At 37.1% G+C, this 20,649-nt stretch overlaps 1 protein-coding gene across 3 annotated transcripts in view; it reads left to right on the top strand.

The window, feature by feature from the left end:
* Positions 1-20,649, top strand: part of ARK2N (arkadia (RNF111) N-terminal like PKA signaling regulator 2N) — a 98,045-nt gene that overhangs the window by 47,072 nt on the left and 30,324 nt on the right. The gene's annotated exons all lie outside the window — the stretch shown is intronic.

Here is a 20,649-nt window from a genome sequence, read left to right as displayed (position 1 = left end):
AATTTCTCACAAGTCTCTCTGTAACACATTACCTGAACTCCCATCGTTGCCTTTTTAGCACTGCTTAGGTTTAATACTCACTGTTCAGCATCATTACTGAGTACATTCTCCTCAGGAATAGGCACCTTGCTTTATTATATAGCCACTGCACTCGAGCTTATAGTGTTTGAAATAACACATTCTATCTTTTGTTAAAGTTTTCTAATAATTTTTCCTCCAAAAACAGTAGTTTTATGTGTTTTACCCCATATTCAGTGCATGATAAGCTAATTATCCTTGTTACAAATCTTTCTATCTTAAGTTGTCACTCACATTGAAAAGAATGTCTTTCTGAAAAATTTTCCATTAGTTTCCCAAGCTTTAAAAAAGTTTGTTAGAAATCTGCTTGTTCTAGCTCTCATTGGTATAAGGGTCTGTAATTTATTACATATTTGGTAAATCTGCTTTCCCCATATTATTCCATCTGGTACTGTGTACTATAATACAAAGGCAGTCTTGAGATTTCATAGTGGAAGAAAGATGTATCTGAATGGCTCTTAAGTAGTGAATTCTTATTATCCAAGAGATCCTTACAATATGATCGGGAACATTTTGTAAACTATATGACGTTGAATAGGTCATGGCAGTATTGTTTATTGCCACATTGAAGAGGGGCAAGTTCTGATTTTCTAAAGTTTTACGAGTGACTATGTTTTTTTTTTCTCTCTGGTTTTCTGAAAGCTTTCTGTATCTACATGTGAAGACAGCATATTGCTGATATACAAAGAATATTTGAAGAAAAATCATATTGGTTAATGAAATCTATAGCTTCCCAAAGTTATATAAATTCAGTAACAAGAATGATTGGTTTTAAAGCACTTTATAGATGTTGAAGTTCTGATAATAAGTCTCGTTCATATAATATAAATATGAATCTCAAACAATCTTTAGAAATGCTTTTTACTGTTTTAATATCTCTGTTGAATTCCTTTGCTATCGTTCCTTGTAATAAAACTACCGGGAAGGGGATTTCAATGGAGCTCATCAGTTAAATGCATGAGAGAAACAGACTTTGGGGTTGTTCTAAGGCAGGTTTTAGGTATGTATTTTAGTTTTACATGTAATAATATTTTTAAGAGAACCTTATTAATACCTGTAAAATTGTGCATTCCTATATCTTGTTCTAACCTCCTAATCAAGACCTTGATGGATCTCTTAATACAATACTTAATCCAACTTACTAAACAGGATCTTAGGTAACTACCCCAATACTTTGCCTTTTTATGGAAAGGAAGAAGGTGGGTAAACAAAAATCTCTCTGAAGACAGAACCCCATTGTAAGGTGGCTTGAGAAATGTCTTCATAGGCACTTTCCCTGTTTTGCTTAAATAGGTTAGCTGTGCTTTGTTCATATTTTCCTAATCTTCTTTCTAATTGAGTATCTTGATTACTGCTTAAAACTTAAAACACCAGTGGTCTATTTCTTGTCTCTTCTGAATTGTGTACTAACTGAACACCAAAGTAAATTAATTTAAATCTATAGTTTGGTTTCTCTTATTCACACCATTTAGTAAGCTTGTGGCTTTTGAAATATAGTTTTCTAAGGTAATCCTGGAGAATCAAATGGTAGATTGAGGTATAGGACCACTGTATATGACTGCCTGGGTGTGTGCTGGCAGTTTTGGGAGGTGCTATTCCCATAAGACAGGTATGAATGATCTTTACTGGAATTAGGCAAAGCAGCAAAGACGGAACAACCTAGAATTCAAATATTAGGAATTTCATTTCAATTGTCCATATTGTTGTCTCTTGAAAAATTGTGACATTGTGAATTTTTAATGTAACAGTGATGTATCTTTCAGTTTCCTGAGTCACCTTATGACTTTGGGGAAGAGAGGAGGCACACTCAACCTTATAGTAAGAGCAGTTGTCGAAAAGTTGCATAAATTGTAAAGGTAGGATAAATTATGAACTGACTTGAGTTCAACAACATGGACATTCAGGTGAACTTAAGCTGGATGGGCCTAACAGAATCTCTTGGATGTCGGAACGTTAATTCAGCTGTTTACACAGAATGGAAACCAAGTGGAAAAGTAAAAACCAATTATTGCCATCCTCTTTCATTAAGGTGCAACCCATTTGGTAATTCAGAAAATACTCTATAAGCTTTTGTTTGGGCTCAGCTTAGAAGTTGAAGGCGTTATCTTAAATAATTCCTATTAGGATATCCTAATACCTTAATCCTAAATGTTATGTCAAAGAATTGTAACTGTTAATGCATTTTCTCTTTTAGAGAGTGCAAGTAATTAATAATGCAGACCAGTATAGTGCACGATCATACTTTGAGTTTGATATCTGGGCAACAGATGTTTATGATGATTTTTAAAGTCAGCAGTTAATTAACTGACAGGCAGCTTAGTGTCGGCGCTAGATCATCTATCCTTAAAGGTTTTGGAAGTATATTGATGTTTTAAGGATCTGTTTGGAGGTATCATATCAAAATAATGCTGGCAGTATTTTCATTTGGGAGACTTAGAGATGAGTAAAGGGCATTTTATAGTAAATTTGTAATATTTTATGGTGAATTCATGTAAAAGTACTATGTGATGGTTATCTTGAATATCAAGACTTTTATCAAGTGATTTCTTTCTTTTTTTTTGAGACCGAGTCTTGCTCTGTCGCCGGGCTGGAGTGCAGTGGTGCGATCTCTGCTCACTGCAACCTCCGCCTCCCAGGTTCAAATGATTCTCCTGCCTCAGCCTCCCTAGTAGCTGGAACTACAGGCGTGTGCCACCATGCCCAGCTAATTTTTGTGTATTTTTAGTAGAGATGGGGTTTCACCATGTTGGCCAGGATGGTCTTGATCTCCTGACCTCATGATCCGCTTGCCTTGGCCTCCCAAAGTGCTGTGATTACAGGCGTGAGCCACTGCGCCCAGCCATTATCAAGTGGTTTCTTTATGCATTATCTTTTTGTGCTTTGATCGTTCTCTGCAATTTTATGATTAGAGCATTACTTTTGATGGGGGGGCAGTTTCTCTGTAAAATCAGTTTTGAGACTAGCTCTATAAAATCTGTAGTTGGAGGGATTTTGATTTTAATGTAAATGATGGACATTAGCCCTCATTCAGTTTGAAAAATTTAATTTTCTGAACATACTAACATACATGCATGGGTATACATGGTCAGTGGGGAAAAGTTTTTCCAGTAACTGTTTTTCATAAATATTTAGCAGAGTGGACCTCCATACAGGGTACCTTTATCTTGTCTTTAATGACCTGCTTTGTGGTTAAATGCCTATTCACATTGAGGTTCCAAAAATAATACACCCCATGGTAGGTAAGAGTGAGTTGTCTTGGTTGGTTTGCCTTTGAAAATCTGATTTCTTTTGGAGAATGTCGTTGAGGGTACTGAGGACAGCTGTCTAAGTTTACTTGAATTCTCAATCCATGCAGCCAGGCTAGACCAGCTCAGCCCCACTTTAAGACAGGATCTCAGCACTCATTACTCACCATACATATTTAATGCAGTGAGCTGCATCATGACAAGCTGTCATCTTAACTCATAGTTTTTCTCTGGTAGAGATAATTATACTTATTATACTTGATCAGTTAACTCTTGCTTAAAAATTAAAAAAATATTTTTAAGTGACAAATTATTTGTAGAAATTTTTGAAAATAAAAAAATGTGAAGTAGAAAATTAAAATCACCCATAATTCTGCTTTTGTTAACATTTGAATATGTTGTCTTCCATGATATATAACAAAATTTGTCTGGATATTGTGTATGTCATCCTTTCCTTCTTAGCATTGCGTTTTGAGTGTTTAACTAGAGCACTAAATATTCTCCCTAGAACATACGGATTTTGAATAATTTAGCTAATCATAAAAATAACTTCCCTAATGTTGGTCCTTTGGGCTCTTTTAAGTTTTTGCTGTTATGAGTTAAGGGTATGAACACTTAAGGCTCTTGACCACATACTGCCATACTGCTTTTAAAAAATAATTAAGTTGAGTGCGATGGCTCACGCCTATAATCCCAGCACTCTGGGAGGCTGAGACAGGTGGTTCACTTGAGGCAAGGAATTCGAGACCAGCCTGGTGAATATAGTGAAACCCCATCTCTACTAGAAATAACAAAAGTTAGCTGGGCATAGCAGCACGTGCCTGTAGTCCCAGCTGCTCCAGAGGCTGATGTGGGACGATTGCTTGAGCCCAGGAGGCAGAGGCTGTAGTGAACTGTGATTGAGCCTCTGCACTCCAGCCTGGGTGACAGATCAAGACTCTGTCTCAAAAAAATCCAAATAAAAACAAAAATAAGTTTATTTCACCCAGGAGCTTGAGTGTTCATGCATTGTATTCTTGCTATGGAATATTAATTTTTTTAGAAAGCTTGCTGATTTGATAGAAGAGTGATATCTTGCCGATGTGGTGTCTCACGCCTGTAATCCCAGCACTTTGGGAGGCTGAGGCAGATGAATTACCTGAGGTCAGGAGTTTGAGACCAGCCTGGTCAACATGGTGAAACCCCATCTCTATAGGGAGAAAAAAAAAAAAAAAAAAAAAAAAAAAATTGGCCAGGTGTGGTGGCGTGTGTCTGTAATCCCAGCTACTCGGGAGACTGAGACAGGAGAATTGATTGAACCTGGGAGGTAGATGTTGCGGTGAGCTGAGGTCACGCCACTGCACTCCAGCCTGGGTGACAGCAAGACTCTATTAAAAAAAAAAATGGTATTTTGATGTTAATTTGCATTTCTTTGATCACTACTGAAGTTGAAAAATGTTTAGCAATTTGTATTCGTTTGGTAAAGTCTGTTCATATTCTTTGCACATTTTTCTTCTGACGTGTTTTTTCTTACTAATTTTTGAGGCCTTTTAACCTTTTGGGGATTTAATTGCTTGGCAAATTTTAAATATAAGGCAGTGAGGAGGATTCATGGTTGAAAATCCCAAACCCACATAGTGAATCCATGAAGCACAGTAATTGATCTTTTTCCTAGATTGAATATCAAATGATTTCAGTGGCTAAAAGCCCCATGTCCCTATTTTAAGCCTTTTGTAATCTGGTTGTAGTTTGGTAGCTATTTAAGAGACTCACAAAATACATTGATAACAAAACACTGACACGAAATAATCAGGTAAAAACTGTCTATTTTCAGCTTGGTAAATGCAAATCAGGTGGGTAAAATACATAGGGTTTTCAATCTGGCTATGTATTAGAATCAGCTGGGTGGCATTTACAACGTCTGATGCCCAGACCCCATTTTAGCCCCATTCAATCAGAGTCTTTGGAGTCTGACCCCAGGCATCAGCTTTAAAACTGATGACATTTATACGATCAGCCTTAGGTGATGACACTGAGTAGCCAGGGCTCAGAACCGCTCAGTTAAGCAATGATATGTTAAGTCTCCTATATCTGAAAATCACTGTGAAACTGGTAGTCTGATTCAATTAAGTTCTCTTACTGCTAATGGTTATCAAGTTCTAAACAGTGGAGTCTGGTTTTTTTGAAATTACATTAGTTATAAATTACAGCACAGTTCTATATTAACAAGCATTAAGTGCCCTCTTTTACTTCATTTAAGCGATTATTTGAAAAGCATGCAATGTCTAAATGTGGTTTTCTATATGCTACAAGGTCTGGATGATGTTAACTTAATTAAAAAGCTTTAAAGTCTTACTGGTGGGTATCCTTTGGCAATTTCTCGTGTTAAAGCACCAAGATACTATTTTTGGCCTGCTTTTCTTATTTCCTAAAGTGAGTGCCTATATTAACTTTGTAAAAGGAAAAGCATAAAGTCTTTTTCTCAAAATAAGGTATATCTTAGTGTTAATAAAAGCATGTGTGTGTTTAAGGTGAGAATGTGGTCCCTTTTTTTTGTCATTGTTTTTTAATAGATTTTGCTTTTAGAGCAGTTTTAAGTTCACAGCAAAATCGAGCAGAGGAGACAGAGAGTTCCCATGTACCCCCTTCTCCCATATAGCCATGGCCTCCCCTACTATCAACATCCTGCACTAGAATGGACATTTGTTACAACGATGAACCTATATTGACACATCATTATCACCCAACGTCTGTAGTTTACTGTTAGGGTTCACTCTTGGTGGTGTTAAGTTTTGTGGGCTTTGATAAATGCATCATTGGTCCCTGTTTTTAAGGCCTCAGAATGTCTTGCTTATCAGTGATTATTGCTTGTAAGAATCTTTATGAGGCTACAACTTACCTCACTGCCCCCAGCATAAATGTTCTTATATCATTTTCAGCTTTTAAATACTCATTTTTAGTATTCATTGAGAAATAAATAATGCGAGAATCTAAAGCAGATCAAAGGAGGCATCTGATTTCCTGTCCTGTGCTTCAGTTTGCCCAGCACTTATAATGGGGCTTAAAGGAAGTTAAGCTTTAAATTTCATTTAGTCTTTTTTCCCATAAGCTAAACATACTAACCTTTGGGGAAAGTCATGTCCTTCTTGAGGGAGTTTTCATATAAACAAAACTTTTTTAAAAAGTGAGGACAGCATAGGGCATGGAGTAATCAGAGGAAAAGGAATAATATGAAATTAGAGGTTGGTGACCGATTTCATGAGGTTTTTATTTGCTAGGTAGAACTGGGCTAAATGTTTGTCTCACAGCCTTTTAGGCATTGAAAATAGGTGGCCTGACTGAATTAAAAATTCTTTTTTATCTAGGAGAAGCATAGTTGTATTTGATAGTGAGACATGGGAAACTTCTCTTTGCATCTTCATAAAAGGTCACTTTGTGATAAAGCAAACCATGTTTTCACAAATTAGTTTAACAAACGCTCAGTAGAGCATTCCATAAGAGCATTATTTATAAGACTCTCGATGTAGGTTGATGGTATAAGGCCAAGATTGATTGATTCCATCAATCATTCTTTTATTCAGCAAGTATCTGAGCACCTAGTCCATGGCTTTGGGGATACTACAGTGAGAGAAGTCTCTGTTGTCATGGAACTTAATCTTTCATGAGGAGACAATAAATGAATTCATCATATGCTATCAGGTAGGGATATGTGATGTGAATAATAAGCAGGATATAAGAGATAAAGATTGACTAGGAATGGGGTAGAAAAGCTATTTTAGTTAGTGTAGTCAAGAATGATCTGAGGAAGTAACATTTTTATTAGATCCCTTAGAATGAAGAGTTCAGTATAGTTTTATTAGAGACCTAAACTATAGGGGACCCAAACCAAAGATGATCTAGCCTAGTTCAAGGATGAAATTATATATGTATGGGACCATATCCTAAACTGGACCACTGTGCTACTGGGTATTAATAGTTGTACACATGTTCAGATGTTTGGAAAGTGCTGGATTATGTGTTAACAGATGTCATTTGTTTTAAACCTCAGGGCGCTTCAGCCATTAATGAAGGTGCTCTCCAGTGGGAAGGATGTGATTTGTAGTATATCCCAAACTTAACTACATTTTGTTTTGTGTGTGCATTTTAACACTTTACACAGACCAGTTTGTAAAAGCTGACCCAGAGGTACTCTGTATCATCTCCTTCATGTGGTTTTCCATAAGAATTAAAAAAAAAAATTAAAACAGATCTTTTGTGTGGTAAGAATCATCACCTGAGAGTGATTGTATAATGATTGAGTATGGGCCAGCTGACAAAACAACTTTTTAGAATTTTAAAGTGAAAGGAGTTAAAATACTCAAGAATGCAGTAGTTCTCAACTAAGGATGTACATTAAAATCACCTGGGGAGCTTAAACCGAAACAAATCTTAGGTGCCTTGGAGCCACCCTAGGTTTTGGTATTTAAGCCTCTCCAGTTCTTATTGTTCAGCAAAGGTTGGAAACTACTGTTACAGATTCAGTCAGTTGTATTCAGCCTGTGTAGTAACAGAATACATGCTGCCAGGTAGATATATTAAAGATATGAAAAATAATATTATTTCGTTATTTTTTTGGAATTAGTGGCTTTGATTAATGAATTTAATCACTACCTATGAATGCTAGATCTATCAGGCTCTCCTTAGCAATGCTTATGTCATTTTCCTGAGTAAGTGTGTCTTAATAAAAATACAATTTCTGAAGCAATAATGTTTTATGAAATGGCCTCAGTGTCTTTAAAGGTGCCTTCGGTCATGCTGGGGGATCTGAAGGAGCGCCCAGGGAAGTTACAGGATTACTTGACAGGGGTGCTGTGTGATAGGAACTGCACAGGCAGTGTCCTAGAAGAGGCCAGGAGCTGTTTTTCCAAGATGCAGAGGCAGACAGAGAAGTTCCACATGTGGATGGAAAAGGTAACTTACCCTGACACTGGCAAAGAGAACAAGCAGCTACTCGAACCCAGGGGACCTAAATGCAACTAGTTGGCCAAAGAATTTTCCCTGTCACCCATCAAGTGCTTACATGGCAGATGCCTGATTTCCAAGTACTGCCACAGCAGCCCTTTGGTTCTTACATGACTTGTCCAAATATTGACAGTATGTCAGAGTTCCCAAAGATGTATAATTGCAATTTTCTAGTTAACGTTGCTGGAAATGGGAATATTACCTAACAGCCTTTGAATCTATCACAAAATGAATTGTATTGACAATCTGCATTTTGGATTGTGTGAGAAATAATATGCTTTTGCCCATTGTAAGTTTCTTTTGATGATGTTGCTGGGTTTTTTTTGAGACAGAGTCTCGCTTTGTTGCACAGGCTGGAGTGTAATGGCGCGATCTCGGCCCACTGGCCCACTGCCACCTCCGCCTCCTGGGTTTAAGCGATTCGCCTGTCTCAGCCTCCCGAGTATCTGGGATTACAGGAGCCCGCCACCATGCCTGGCTAATTTTCTTTGTATTTTTAGTAGAGACAGGGTTTCACTATGTTGGCCAGGCTGACCTCGTGATCTTGAACTCCTGAGCTCGTGATCAGCCCACCTTGGCCTCCCAAAGTGCTGGAATTACAGGCGTGAGCCACCAAGCCCAGCCCTGATGATGTTTTAAAAGCTGCAGTAAAAAACAGCTTCCTTTTTAAAAATTAGGTATTTGCGACAGAAAGCCCCAGAATTGGATACATTTTAGCTTGAGTTTTGTTATGTATGGTTGGAACATAGAACCATATTTATACAATAGTAGGAGCCATCCTCTTCCTTGCTTTTTACCAAAAATAGAAATAAAACAAAAACCTGGAAATTTTAGTGAACCTAAATAGGTAGATGGTTAATTCCTTGAGAATCTCTTAGCACTTACTCTGTACAGACGCTGTTGACTTCTGCTTCTAATTGGGGGACCTCATAGTTAACTGTGAGGATCGTAGTTAACTGTGAATGTACTCCATGAACATTTTTATGTAATTATTCCACATGTCATTTAATAATCTAATTTGTTGCTAGTTTTTCATGAATTATATTCAGTATCACTTGTATGCAGAAGAACACAATACGGTTTTGAGCAAATATTTGCTATGTACCTACTATTCAAGATAATGTAGGGAAAACAGATTAGACTGCAGCTTGATTTCATGCATGAGAAAAATAGTATTTTTCATTGACATGGAGATGGATTTTTATTTTGAGCTTTAATTTAAAGCTCAGTGCCCAGGGTGGTAATCTGGTAGGCATCAGCCAGTGGAATTTCTGGTACCCTGATGTAAAGGGTACCTGTAGAGGATAAAGATAAAATGGTCACTATATCAAGGGTATGTATTGGGTGGGGTTTTAAATTGCTAGTGACTAAGTTTATTAGTGAATGTACTACCAGTTTAATTTTGTTTTCAGTCCTCGAATTAAAAATAAATGGACCTTAGTTATGTTAAATAACTCATAGAGCGTGTCAAAAGATAGGAAATATCACAGGATTGAAGGTCTTGCAACATGATAGATGTTTTTATGTGCAGCCTGGGATTGGTAAATGCTGGCATTTTATCTTTTAAAGATTTCTAGTAATAATGTGAGACACAGCTAAATTAGGATGACGGTCTTCAATAGGAATATGTAAGTTTGCTGATACTAAGTGGTTTTTTAAAATTGGGTTTTCCACTGGATTTACTTTTTTTTTTTTTTTTTCCTGAGATGGAGTTTCGCTCTTGTTGCCCAGGCTGGAGTGCAATGGTGTGGTCTTGGCCCACTGCAGCCTTTGCCTCCTGGGTTCAAGCAGTTCTCCTGCCTCAGCCCCCCAAGTAGCTGGGATTACAGGCACCCACCACCATGCCCAGCTAATTTTTGTATTTTAAGTAGAGACAGGGGTTTCACCATGTTGACCAGGCTGATCTCAACCTCCTGACTTCAGGTGATCCACCTGCCTCCGCCTCCCAAAGTGTTGGGATTACAGGCATGAGCCACTGCGCCTGGCCTGGATTTATTTTTGAGAGGAAATTAGTCTTTCACATTTATAATAACATCAATATGAAAAAGGTTCATTTTATTTAATGAAGTTGCCACTTAGGAAAAAAAACCGAATTCTGCTTGTGGTTTTTTTTTTTTTTTGAGACGGAGTCTCGCTCTGTCGCCCAGGCTGGAGTGCAGTGGCCGGATCTCAGCTCACTGCAAGCTCCGCCTCCCGGGTTCATGCCATTCTCTTGCCTCAGCCTCCCGAGTAGCTGGGACTACAGGCGTCCGCCACATCGCCCGGCTAGTTTTTTGTATTTTTTAGTAGAGACGGGGTTTCACCATGTTAGCCAGGATAGTCTCGATCTCCTGACCTCGTGATCCACCCGTCTCGGCCTCCCAAAGTGCTGGGTTACAGGCTTGAGCCACCGCGCCCGGCCGTCTGCTTGTGTTTTTTAAGAGGAAATATAGGTGGTATATTTAGAGTCTCATATAAACAATCAAGATCTTCGATATGTCTCTCAATATTTGTTAGTAACGTTACTCAGAAAATATGTCACCACTTTGTTTTGATTCAGTTCTATATCCACATATTTGTAACTTGTAAATTACCAGTAATAGACTGAACCAGGTTTTTTCCTTTTCTGGTTTTGAATTGAAAAATTGAAAATTGCTGCTTTATTTGTTTTTTTCATTTTAGAACTGGTTTTATGAGAATTGGAAGTTAACTTTGGGGATGACTTATTTCTGTGTTCAGTTTTTGTTTAAGGATATATACATCCTTGTACAAAGATGTATATAGTATATATGACTAGCAGTCTCTCCCTTTTTTTTTTTTTTTCATTTTTTGAGATGAAGTTTCGCTCTCATTGCCCAGGCTGGAATGCAATGGCGTGAACCCAGCTCACCGCAACCTCCGCCTCCTGGGTTCAAGTGATTCTCCTGCCTCAGCCTCCTGAGTAGTTGGGATTACAGGCATGCGCCACCATGCCTGGCTAATTTTTGTGTTTGTAGTAGAGATGGGGTTTTTCCATATTGGTCAGGCTGGTCTTGAACTCCCAACCTCAGGTGAACCGCCTGCCTCGGCCTCCCAAAGTGCTAGGATTATAGGCATGAGCCACTGTGCCTGGTCGATCTCTTCTTTTTTTGTGTAATGATTTTTAGATTTTCTGAACTTAATATTTGACCAGTAGAGGTAAGGTTTGAACACCGGGAGCAACTTACAATAAATAATGTTAGTATGATTTTTCACTGTAAAATATATAAGAGTTTGTTATAACTGATGGGTTTCTCTCTGAAATGATAGTGCAACATTGGTTAACTATTTCCCCAAACAGATTTTTTTAAAATTAAGTTTTACATCAATAGGAAGAACATACTGGTTTTGGATGACTGAATGAATTTTAATGAATCTACAGTCTTTACTTGAAGTTTAGGTATTTTCAGGGAAGTTCTGTTTTCACCTTCTTCCTGGAATCCCAGATTTTTATTAGACATAGATTTTTAGATGTAAGAAAATATTAATTTAATTTCATCATGTTAAAGACTACTTTTCTATGCATGTGTAAACTGCTTCAAGCACTTAACAGGCTTCTTTTTTGTTTTATGATATAATACTTAATATATTAAGCATGCTTTGAAATGCATTTTAAGATAGAAAAGGTTAATTTTTTAAAGAATAACATAGACAACTTATTGCTAGTGTTGTATTGACTGGATCCATTCTAATTTTTATTGTTATTGGATAATCAGGCAAGAGCTCTGTAGATTTTTTTTGCCTTTAAGAAAAAAATTGCAGTGGAATGGAATTAACAAACATAGGTAGGTTTTTTTTTTTGGGGGGGTTGGGGAGATAGGGTCTCACTCTGTCATCTAGGCTGGAGTGCAGAAAGGTGCCGTCTTGTCTCACTGTAACCTCTGCCTCCCAGGCTCAAGCAATCCTCCCACCTCAGCCTCCCAAATAGCTAGGACTACCGCCTGGCTAATTTTTGTATATTTTGTAGAGACAGTGTTCTGATACATTGTTCAGGCTGGCCTCAGACTCCTGGGCTTAAGTGATCTGCACACCTTGGCCTCTCAAAGTGCTGGGATTCTGTGGGATTCGCATCTGGCCTAAAACATAGGTATTAATAGTTGATATTCAAGGTAAGAATAATATTTTGAATATTTGAAAACTAATAATTTTGGAAAGCCTTTTCTACAAAATTTTGAGTAAAGGAAGAAAAAGAGGTTTTGGCAGAAAGATAAGGAATGCCAGAATACACTGATTTAATTCTTAGAACCTATACCAAAATATTAAAAATTTATCCTAAAGTAAAATTTAACATCCCGTGGTTTGGAGAGTTTAGGAATAATTTATAACAGAAACATATATAGGAAAATTTTTATCTTGATTTTCAGTTTTTGCAGAGTGCTTTGAAGGTAATACATCTCTGTCTTAAGGAGTGTTGTTTTGAAAAACAATAGATTTTGCTTTATAATGGTTACACCTTTTCCAGGTAGAGCGATTAAAAAATTCCCCTTTCAACATACTTTGTTTTTATATTACAGACATTTAAAGAAGTGTCAATATGGGAAGTACTTGTTGTTTTTCGAGACGAAGTCTCGCTGTGTCGCCCAGGCTGGAGTGCAATGGCGCTATCTCAGCTCACTGCAAGTTCCACCTCCCAGGTTCACACCATTCTCCTGCCTCAGCCTCCTGAGTAGCTGGGACTATAGGCGCCTGCCACCACGCCAGGCTAATTTTTTGGTATTTTTAGTTGAGATGGGGTTTCACTGTAGCCAGGATGGTCTCGATCTCCTGACCTCATGATCCGCCTACCTTGGCCTCCCAAAGTGCTGGGGTTGTTTTTCATTTTTTCCAGATGGGGCGTCGCTCTGTTGCCCAGGCTGGAGTGCAGTGGCACGGTCAAGGCTCACTGCAGCCTCAACCTCCCAGGCTCAAGTGATCTTCCCAAGTAGCTGGGACCACAAGTGTGTGCCACCATGTCTGGCTAATTTTCTTATTTTTTGCAAAGGTGGGGTCTTGCTGTGTTGACCAGGCTGGTCTTAAACTCCTAAGCTCAAGGGATCCCCCAGCCTCGGCCTCCCAAAGTGCTGGGATTACAGGTACGAGCCACCACGCCTTGCCTTATGAAGTAGGGTTTTTTTTTTGTTTTTTTGTTTTTTTTTTTTGAGTTGGAGTCTCGCTTTGTCGCCCAGGCTATAGTGCAATGGCGCGATCTTGACTCACTGCAACCACCACTTCTTGGGTTCAAGCGATTCTCTTGCCTCAGCCTACTGAGTAGCTGGGATTACAGGTGCCTACCACTGGCCCAGCTAATTTTTGTGTTTTTAGTAGAGATGGGGTTTCACCATGTTGGCCAGACTGGTTTCAAACTCCTGACCTCAGTTGATCTGCCTGCCTTGGCCTCCCAAAGTGCTGAGATTACAGGCATGAGGCACTGTGCCTGGCCTGTGAAGTAGTTTTAATATATATATATTTTTACTTGACTAGTGTAGGTTATTGCATTCTCTTTTCCTGAGGCAGCGTGTATTCTCAAGATTACATGTATAGTACTCATAATACTAGTAAGTAGGAATTACTTTTGGATTATGTGACATCATTTTTATGTAGCTATTGTTTAAGTCCCTAGTGGTCCTCTCTTCATTTCCTCTGAATTCCCTTAATTTTCCTAGCATTTTAAGAAGGTTAAGGACTGTGTCCTGTTTGTATTTATTTGTAGTCTATAAAAGGTTAATGCTGGAAAGAAATCTCTTTCAGCCTACAACACTAATCCAGAAATGGTTGAAATGCTTTTTTATTTAAGAATAAAATCCCATGTCTGGACTGTTGCATCTCTCTAATATGTGCATATGGAATTTTCCCTTTGTCTAATCCATCAGATAATTTTTTTTCTCTTGTTTTCATGGGAGAGAATTAAAAGGAATAAGCTGCAGACTTTTAAAAAATGTTTCATTTAAAAAATCACCAAACATTGTAAAAAAAAGTAACGAGAAATGTTAGGAAACAAATTATAGTTTTAACTACCACAATTATAATTTTCTTACTGGTTGTTACATGTTGATACTTCCTTTTAGTATTTCTCTTTAGTTGGCATTTAAGAGGCCATTATCCTCTCACTAAAGGTAAATGTGGTTTTTGATAATCTAGCTACAGCCTGCTTTCTGCCTAGTTTGTGCTAGCTCAGTCCTAGGACATTAGATACCTAATCATCTTAAGAGAATTTAACCAGCAGATTAGAGTGATCTGGTTATTTGAGCCACTTATTAGACAATAGTAACTCTCTTAATCATATTGATCTGTACTTTTTGTGCATTATTAAAATCGAGCATAGTTTTTAAAGCCCACATACAATTTTAATTTCGAGCACAACAAGGTCAAGTTAAAATCTTAAGGCTTAATATTTTACATGAAGTTTTACTTTTTTTAAAATTAGAAGTAGCATAGAGATTGTTATTTGGAAAGCTCCAAGGGAAAGCATTATCAGTTTTTTGTTTGTTTGGATTTTTACTAAGAGAAATGAGTCTAGTTTCAGGGATGTGTGTATGCATGTTTGTACCCATCTTCAGAATTCTGAAATAACTGAATTTCATTAATGTTAGACTTGTCAAGTGGCTGGAGGCAGATAACTGTACAGTTGCTACAGTGATTTCTAATGGATTCAGATTATTAATATAATACCTGTTTATTGCTTCCTAACAGTATGTAAGAAAATAAAAGTTGCCTACATATAAACCTAGTTATGGTAATTAAGCTTGATAAAAAATGTCTTTTTAAGATTAAAGGTTTGGGGCTTTTATTTTTGTTTTTTGAATCTCACTAGTAGACCGAGTAAAAGAATATACAGTAACTAATTTATTTTGAGTATTGCTTTTGTCATTCCCTGCTGTTACTAAGATTTAACAGCAAGAGTCCCTGGGTCTAGGTATATCTCAGTTTACATAAGATTTCTTTCTTTTTTTTTGTTTTTTGTTTTTTTTGTTTTTTGAGACAGAGTTTCACTCTCGTTGCCCAGGCTGGATGGAGTGCAATGGCGCGATCTCGGCTCACTGCAACCTCCACCTCCCAGGTTCAAGCGATTCTCCTGCCTCAGCTCCCCAAGTAGCTGGGATTACAGGCGCCTGCCACCATGCCCAGCTAATTTTCTGTATTTTTAGTAAAGACAGGGTTTCACCATGTTGGCCAGGCTGGTCTCGAGCTCCTGACCTCAGGTAGTCCACCTGCCTCAGCCCCTGAAAGTGCTGGGATTACAGGCGTGAGCCACAGTGCTCAGTCTGATTTATTTCTTAAAAGTTGTATGCAGAATGATTTAAAGTGTATTAAGTCTGTTTGTTAATGAAAGAAACAATATAGTGAATTCTTTTTTAAGCAAAGTACCGTAAATTGATATTACTGGTAATTTTTATTTTTAACATATAGCTGACTTTGCATAAAGATATACAGTTACATGAATGTTATAAGAAAGATGGCAAACAGGCTTTGTGTTATCATTTGTTTAAAATAGCAAATTATGGGCAAGTTATCTTACACAAAGGTAGCCTTTTAAATTAATTGTATCTTTTATATTTTATTTAGCTTATATTGATTTTCATCTCCCCTTTAAAAACATTATTTAAATAGTACAGTGAGGGTACAATGAAAAAAATTTCATGGAATGCCACGTCAGAAAATACAGTGTCAAAACAATTTCAGTAAATTTTTTTCTCAAAATCCTCTTCAGAAATAACATATGCCCTTAATCCTAGTACAGATAAAAAACATGTCATTTTAATTTGTTTAGAAGTTACGAGATTGTGAATTGTAAGTAACATGGAATAACTTCCAAGTTTCTATACTCATTTTTTCCCCCCTGGTTTCTATTTTTATTTCCTCTGAAGTTTATGAAAGTTAGTAGAAATTGCAACCAAACTGTTAGTTTGCTAGTATTGAGTAGATATTCTCATGTTATGTTAGATTACCATAGTGTAAAATAGAAGACATCATAAAAAGTGAAGGAATAATCCAGAAAGAAGTGTATTCTTTGGCTATTAAGTCTTATTCATAATATAACTTTAAGATTTGGGAAGAATGTTATGAAATTACTGTTTTTATTTTATTGCATTTTCTTAATATCCTTTACCTCACTGTGCATTTGACATGTAACCTAGATGAATAAAAATTTTGAAAAAGAAATGTTTCCTGTTACTCTGTTGAGGATGGTGTTATGTGGTTCCCTACCAGTTAATTCATATTAGGTGTTTCTGAATCAAGAAACTTGCTTTTCTGTAATGAAATAAATGATATTAGTTTCTAGTTAATATAACAATAGATTTTATGTATTTGGGGGATTATTTTTAGGTTTTTTGGTAGTTGAGAAAAGAATACCACTGTGAACATAAAAAGTCAAGATTTTTTTTCTTTAAACTGTATGTCCTACTAAACTATCCTATTAAAAATTGATGAATATTTGAAAAAATAGCAAAATTTAGACTGATTCAAGGAGAAATCAAAAGGCTAGAATGTGGAATGAATGACTCTTTAGCAGGGTACGTAGACATAGGGATGTGGCTAATATATCTAAATTTTGTGCTCTTTCTCGCTGTATGTAGTACAGATATTTTAGTTTTTTTTCTCTACGGATCTAAATCCTCAAAGCAGTAGGTCATGGATTTGTCCCTGAAACAGATAAATTGAAAGATGGTGACCTCTTCAGGTGCCTTACTTCTGTATTTATAGCTTTTCTTAAATATCCAGATGAATTACCTGAGTTATCTTTCGAATAATCCCACTTGAATCAGAGACTTCACAACTTTATAGTTAGTGGTGACACATTAAGTTGTTTTTTCTTTTGATCAGCTTTTCCATTACTCTGATAATCTTGGATCTTTGCTTTTACCTCTTTTGATCATTTCAAAATGGTAAACCCTTCATCAATATCATAAATAACTTTCCTGGGTGGACAAAATGATGCAACGTTTATCAGTATAAGGACAAATTTAATCCTTAAAATCTTATTTTCATCTTGGAAACTTTATAACAAAAAGTTTAAATTTTTAATAATTGAGTATAATGGAAAAAGTACAAAATACGTTCATTTGGTTTTATTTTAAAAATGACTTAACTCCTAAACATAAAGTTTCAGTGCATATTGCTGCATTTCATTTCCATGTAGCCCTATCTTAGACATTTTTCCTTTTACTAAAATAATTTTCTGATATTATTCTGAAGAAAATAATACATATATAGTTTTTGGTATTTAAGGCTTTTTTCTGGACATGGCCCTTTATAGATTTTTATCTTTTGTTGATGAAATTCTTCTTTTCTAAGAGATGTTTTGAAAATGACTGCTCTCTTTTCAAATTATTCTGCATGTATTTTCTATTTTTTGATTGATATTTTTACACTTGATCTTAGTCAAAAGGCCAAGAAGCGATGATTGGCATTTTTATTACTGTTTTTTCTCTTTCTTTTTTGAGATGGAGTCTCACTCTGTTGCCCAGGTTGGAGTGCAGTGGCGTGATCTTGGCTTACTGCCACGTCTGTCTCCCAGGTTCAAGTGATTCTCCTGCCTCAGCCTCCCGAGTAGCTGGGACTACAGGCGTGTGCTACTCTGCTGGGCTAATTTCGGTATTTTTAGTAGAGATGGGGGTTTCACTATGTTGCCCAGGCTGGTCTCAAACTCCAGACCTGAAGTGATCCACCCACCTCAGTCTCCCAAAGTGCTGGATTACAGGCGTGAACCACTGTGCCTAGCCTCATTTGTAAATATACATTTTCATCTTGGTAAATATTCTAATGTGTAATGAAACTGCTTTTTTTTTTTTTCTTGAGTAGGTTCTATTAAAATGCAAATTTCCTTCTGTAGCTCTTGAGGTTTGCCTCTTTCCCTCAGTCCCTCATGCCCACACCTTATTCCCAGTATTTAGATTCCTTGGCTAGATAAGGTGTAAGATTTTTTGCTTTTCACTATCTGGATTGAGGCTAAGTATGATGTTTACCCCCTCCTTTCTCTTGGTGTTGTGTGGAAAACAGAACCGGGCCTAGGCCATCAAAAGGCCTAGGGTCCTTTGATGGCATAGGGTCCTTTGACAGCAACAAGACAGATTTTTTTTCTTCTTTTAGTGAGGAGATTGGAGAGATTGGGTATGGCAAAGAGGAAGAAGGGAATTTCTTCTCGGCTTTATTGTATATTACTATGGCTGCATAGACATTGAAATGGGGGTCAAAGGGGCCAACCATGTGTTTGTCCATTGCCCCACCTTTCCTTGTGCCTTAGACTTAGCAATAGAAAGGGAAGGGGGAATGATATTCCCATGTGTATCTGGGTTACAAGAATTATTCATGTTTCCTAGATTTAGTTAGCGTTCATAATGAGAGAGTGACAACACTTGTGTTAGTGGAGGTGCTCTTGTAGGCAAGATGATGCTAAATGTAGATTAATCCTGAGCAATTTCCATTTGGCTTTGAAACATTTTTCTATGAATACATGTAAGCTGACATTTCACTTCAAACAAAAATACGAAAGTCATGTTTGTGATGACCTTATTCAACTATGAATCCTAGCCAAAGCATTTACTTACCGAGTTGGGTTCATCTATGACCAACATCAGGCACTGGCATAGGCACTGATGTTCCTCAGAGCTTCTTGCATGCCGGTGGTATACACAGAGTATACATGCAAAGGTAAGCAAACAAACAACAAAATAGGGCAGGTGCTAAGTATAATGGAAAGGCAGGGCAGTGGACCAATATTTAAATTCCTTTTGTGTTTTTTTGTTAACGTTGTCTTTAACCCTCACCATAACTCCGTGAAGACACTGATTAGTGAAATAGTTTACCAGGGTCATGTAGCTAAGAGGAAGTAGGCAGGGCTTTAACTTGTGTCTGCTGCCAAAAATCTATAGTTCCTGTGCTGGGAGCACCAGTCTCATCCTGTATATTCTTCTTTCCTTCAGCAGTGAGAACAATTATAGTCTATTGTGGTTTCACCTAATTAGGATTCAAATTTTCATCTGTAAAATGAGAGTAGTGTTTGTTTAGTTTTAAAATCCTGTGCTTCTGATTATCAAACCTGGAAAGGGGAATTTGTCATGGGATGAACATAGTAAAGGAAAAGTTAGGTTTTCTTTTGATTTGTTTTTGTGATTCAGATTTTCTAATGAGATTTAGAACATACTTGAAAAGGAAACTAATTCATAAAATTAAACATTTGATGGCAACAGTGCAGAAGGCTTTAAGGTCATCAGGGGGTAGACCTCACTGTATCAGGAATATGTGACAACACAGATATATCTATATTTTGGTATTTGAAAAGTTAGAACCTATTTAGTGTAGGATAGAAGCTTAGTGAGACAGTACAAACCCATTTCTAGCATAAAATGGATGAGTTAATGTTTTTAAATAAAAAGTAGTTGGTAGATTTTTTAAAAATTCTAAAATATTATTATAATTTTTAAATAATAGAGATGGAGTCTTGCTATGTTGCCCAGGCTAGTCTCGAACTCCTGGGCTCAAGTAGTCCTCCTGCCTTGTCCTCCCACCTCGTCCTCCCAAAGTGCTGGGATTATAGACATGAGGCACTGTGCCCAGCCGTTGGTGGGTTTTTGACCTTTAACTTTCCCTGTGTTGTCATTATAACAGCAAACATTTCAAAATAATTTGATCAGGAGGAGAAATAGCACCTGAGTTACCCACAGATTGAATGGTTATTAATTAACACAGATGTGTTACATTTACCTCTATAGAAAGATGCTTTTAATGATTATAGAAAAACCAGTAAGTTCAATATTAGAAATTTATGTTTTAAGATTGTGACAGACATCAGAGCTGGCAGATGGGAGAATGTGCAGCTTGGATAACTTAAATGTTGTAAGCATGGAATGTGCCTATGTTAATGACTGAATCTTAAATTGGAAATGTTTTCATGTATAACTTTACTTAAAGTAATTACTTTTATATTTTTGAAAATCAAAACAGTCTCTTTGTAGCAATGCAGTTGTTTTAGTAGCATAGAGGAATAATCATGTGAGAGCAAGGGCAGTATCCCCATGTTTATTCTATCCTATAATGAACTGATAGAGTCAAATAGATAGCAGCTTCTGTTTTTTTTTTTTTTTTTTGAGATGGAATCTTGCTCTGTTGCCCAAACTGGAGTGTAGTGGTGTGATCTCAGCTCACTGCAACCTCTGTCTCCTGGGTTCAAGCGATTCTCCTGCCTCACTTAGCCTCCCAAGTAGCTGGGATTACAGGCATGAACCACACACCCGGCTAATTTTTGTAATTTTAGTAGAGACGGGTTTTCACCGTGTTGGCCAGGCTGGTCTCAAACTCCTGACCTCAAGTGGTTTGCCTGCATCAGCCTCCCAAAGTGCTGGGGTTACAGGTGTCAGCCACCATGTCCGGT

Source organism: Macaca nemestrina, chromosome 19 (genome assembly GCF_043159975.1).
Source record: "Macaca nemestrina isolate mMacNem1 chromosome 19, mMacNem.hap1, whole genome shotgun sequence".
Taxonomy (NCBI): domain Eukaryota; kingdom Metazoa; phylum Chordata; class Mammalia; order Primates; family Cercopithecidae; genus Macaca; species Macaca nemestrina.
The sequence above is the reverse complement of the archived record's forward strand: the minus strand, read 5'-3'. Positions and strand labels throughout refer to the sequence as shown.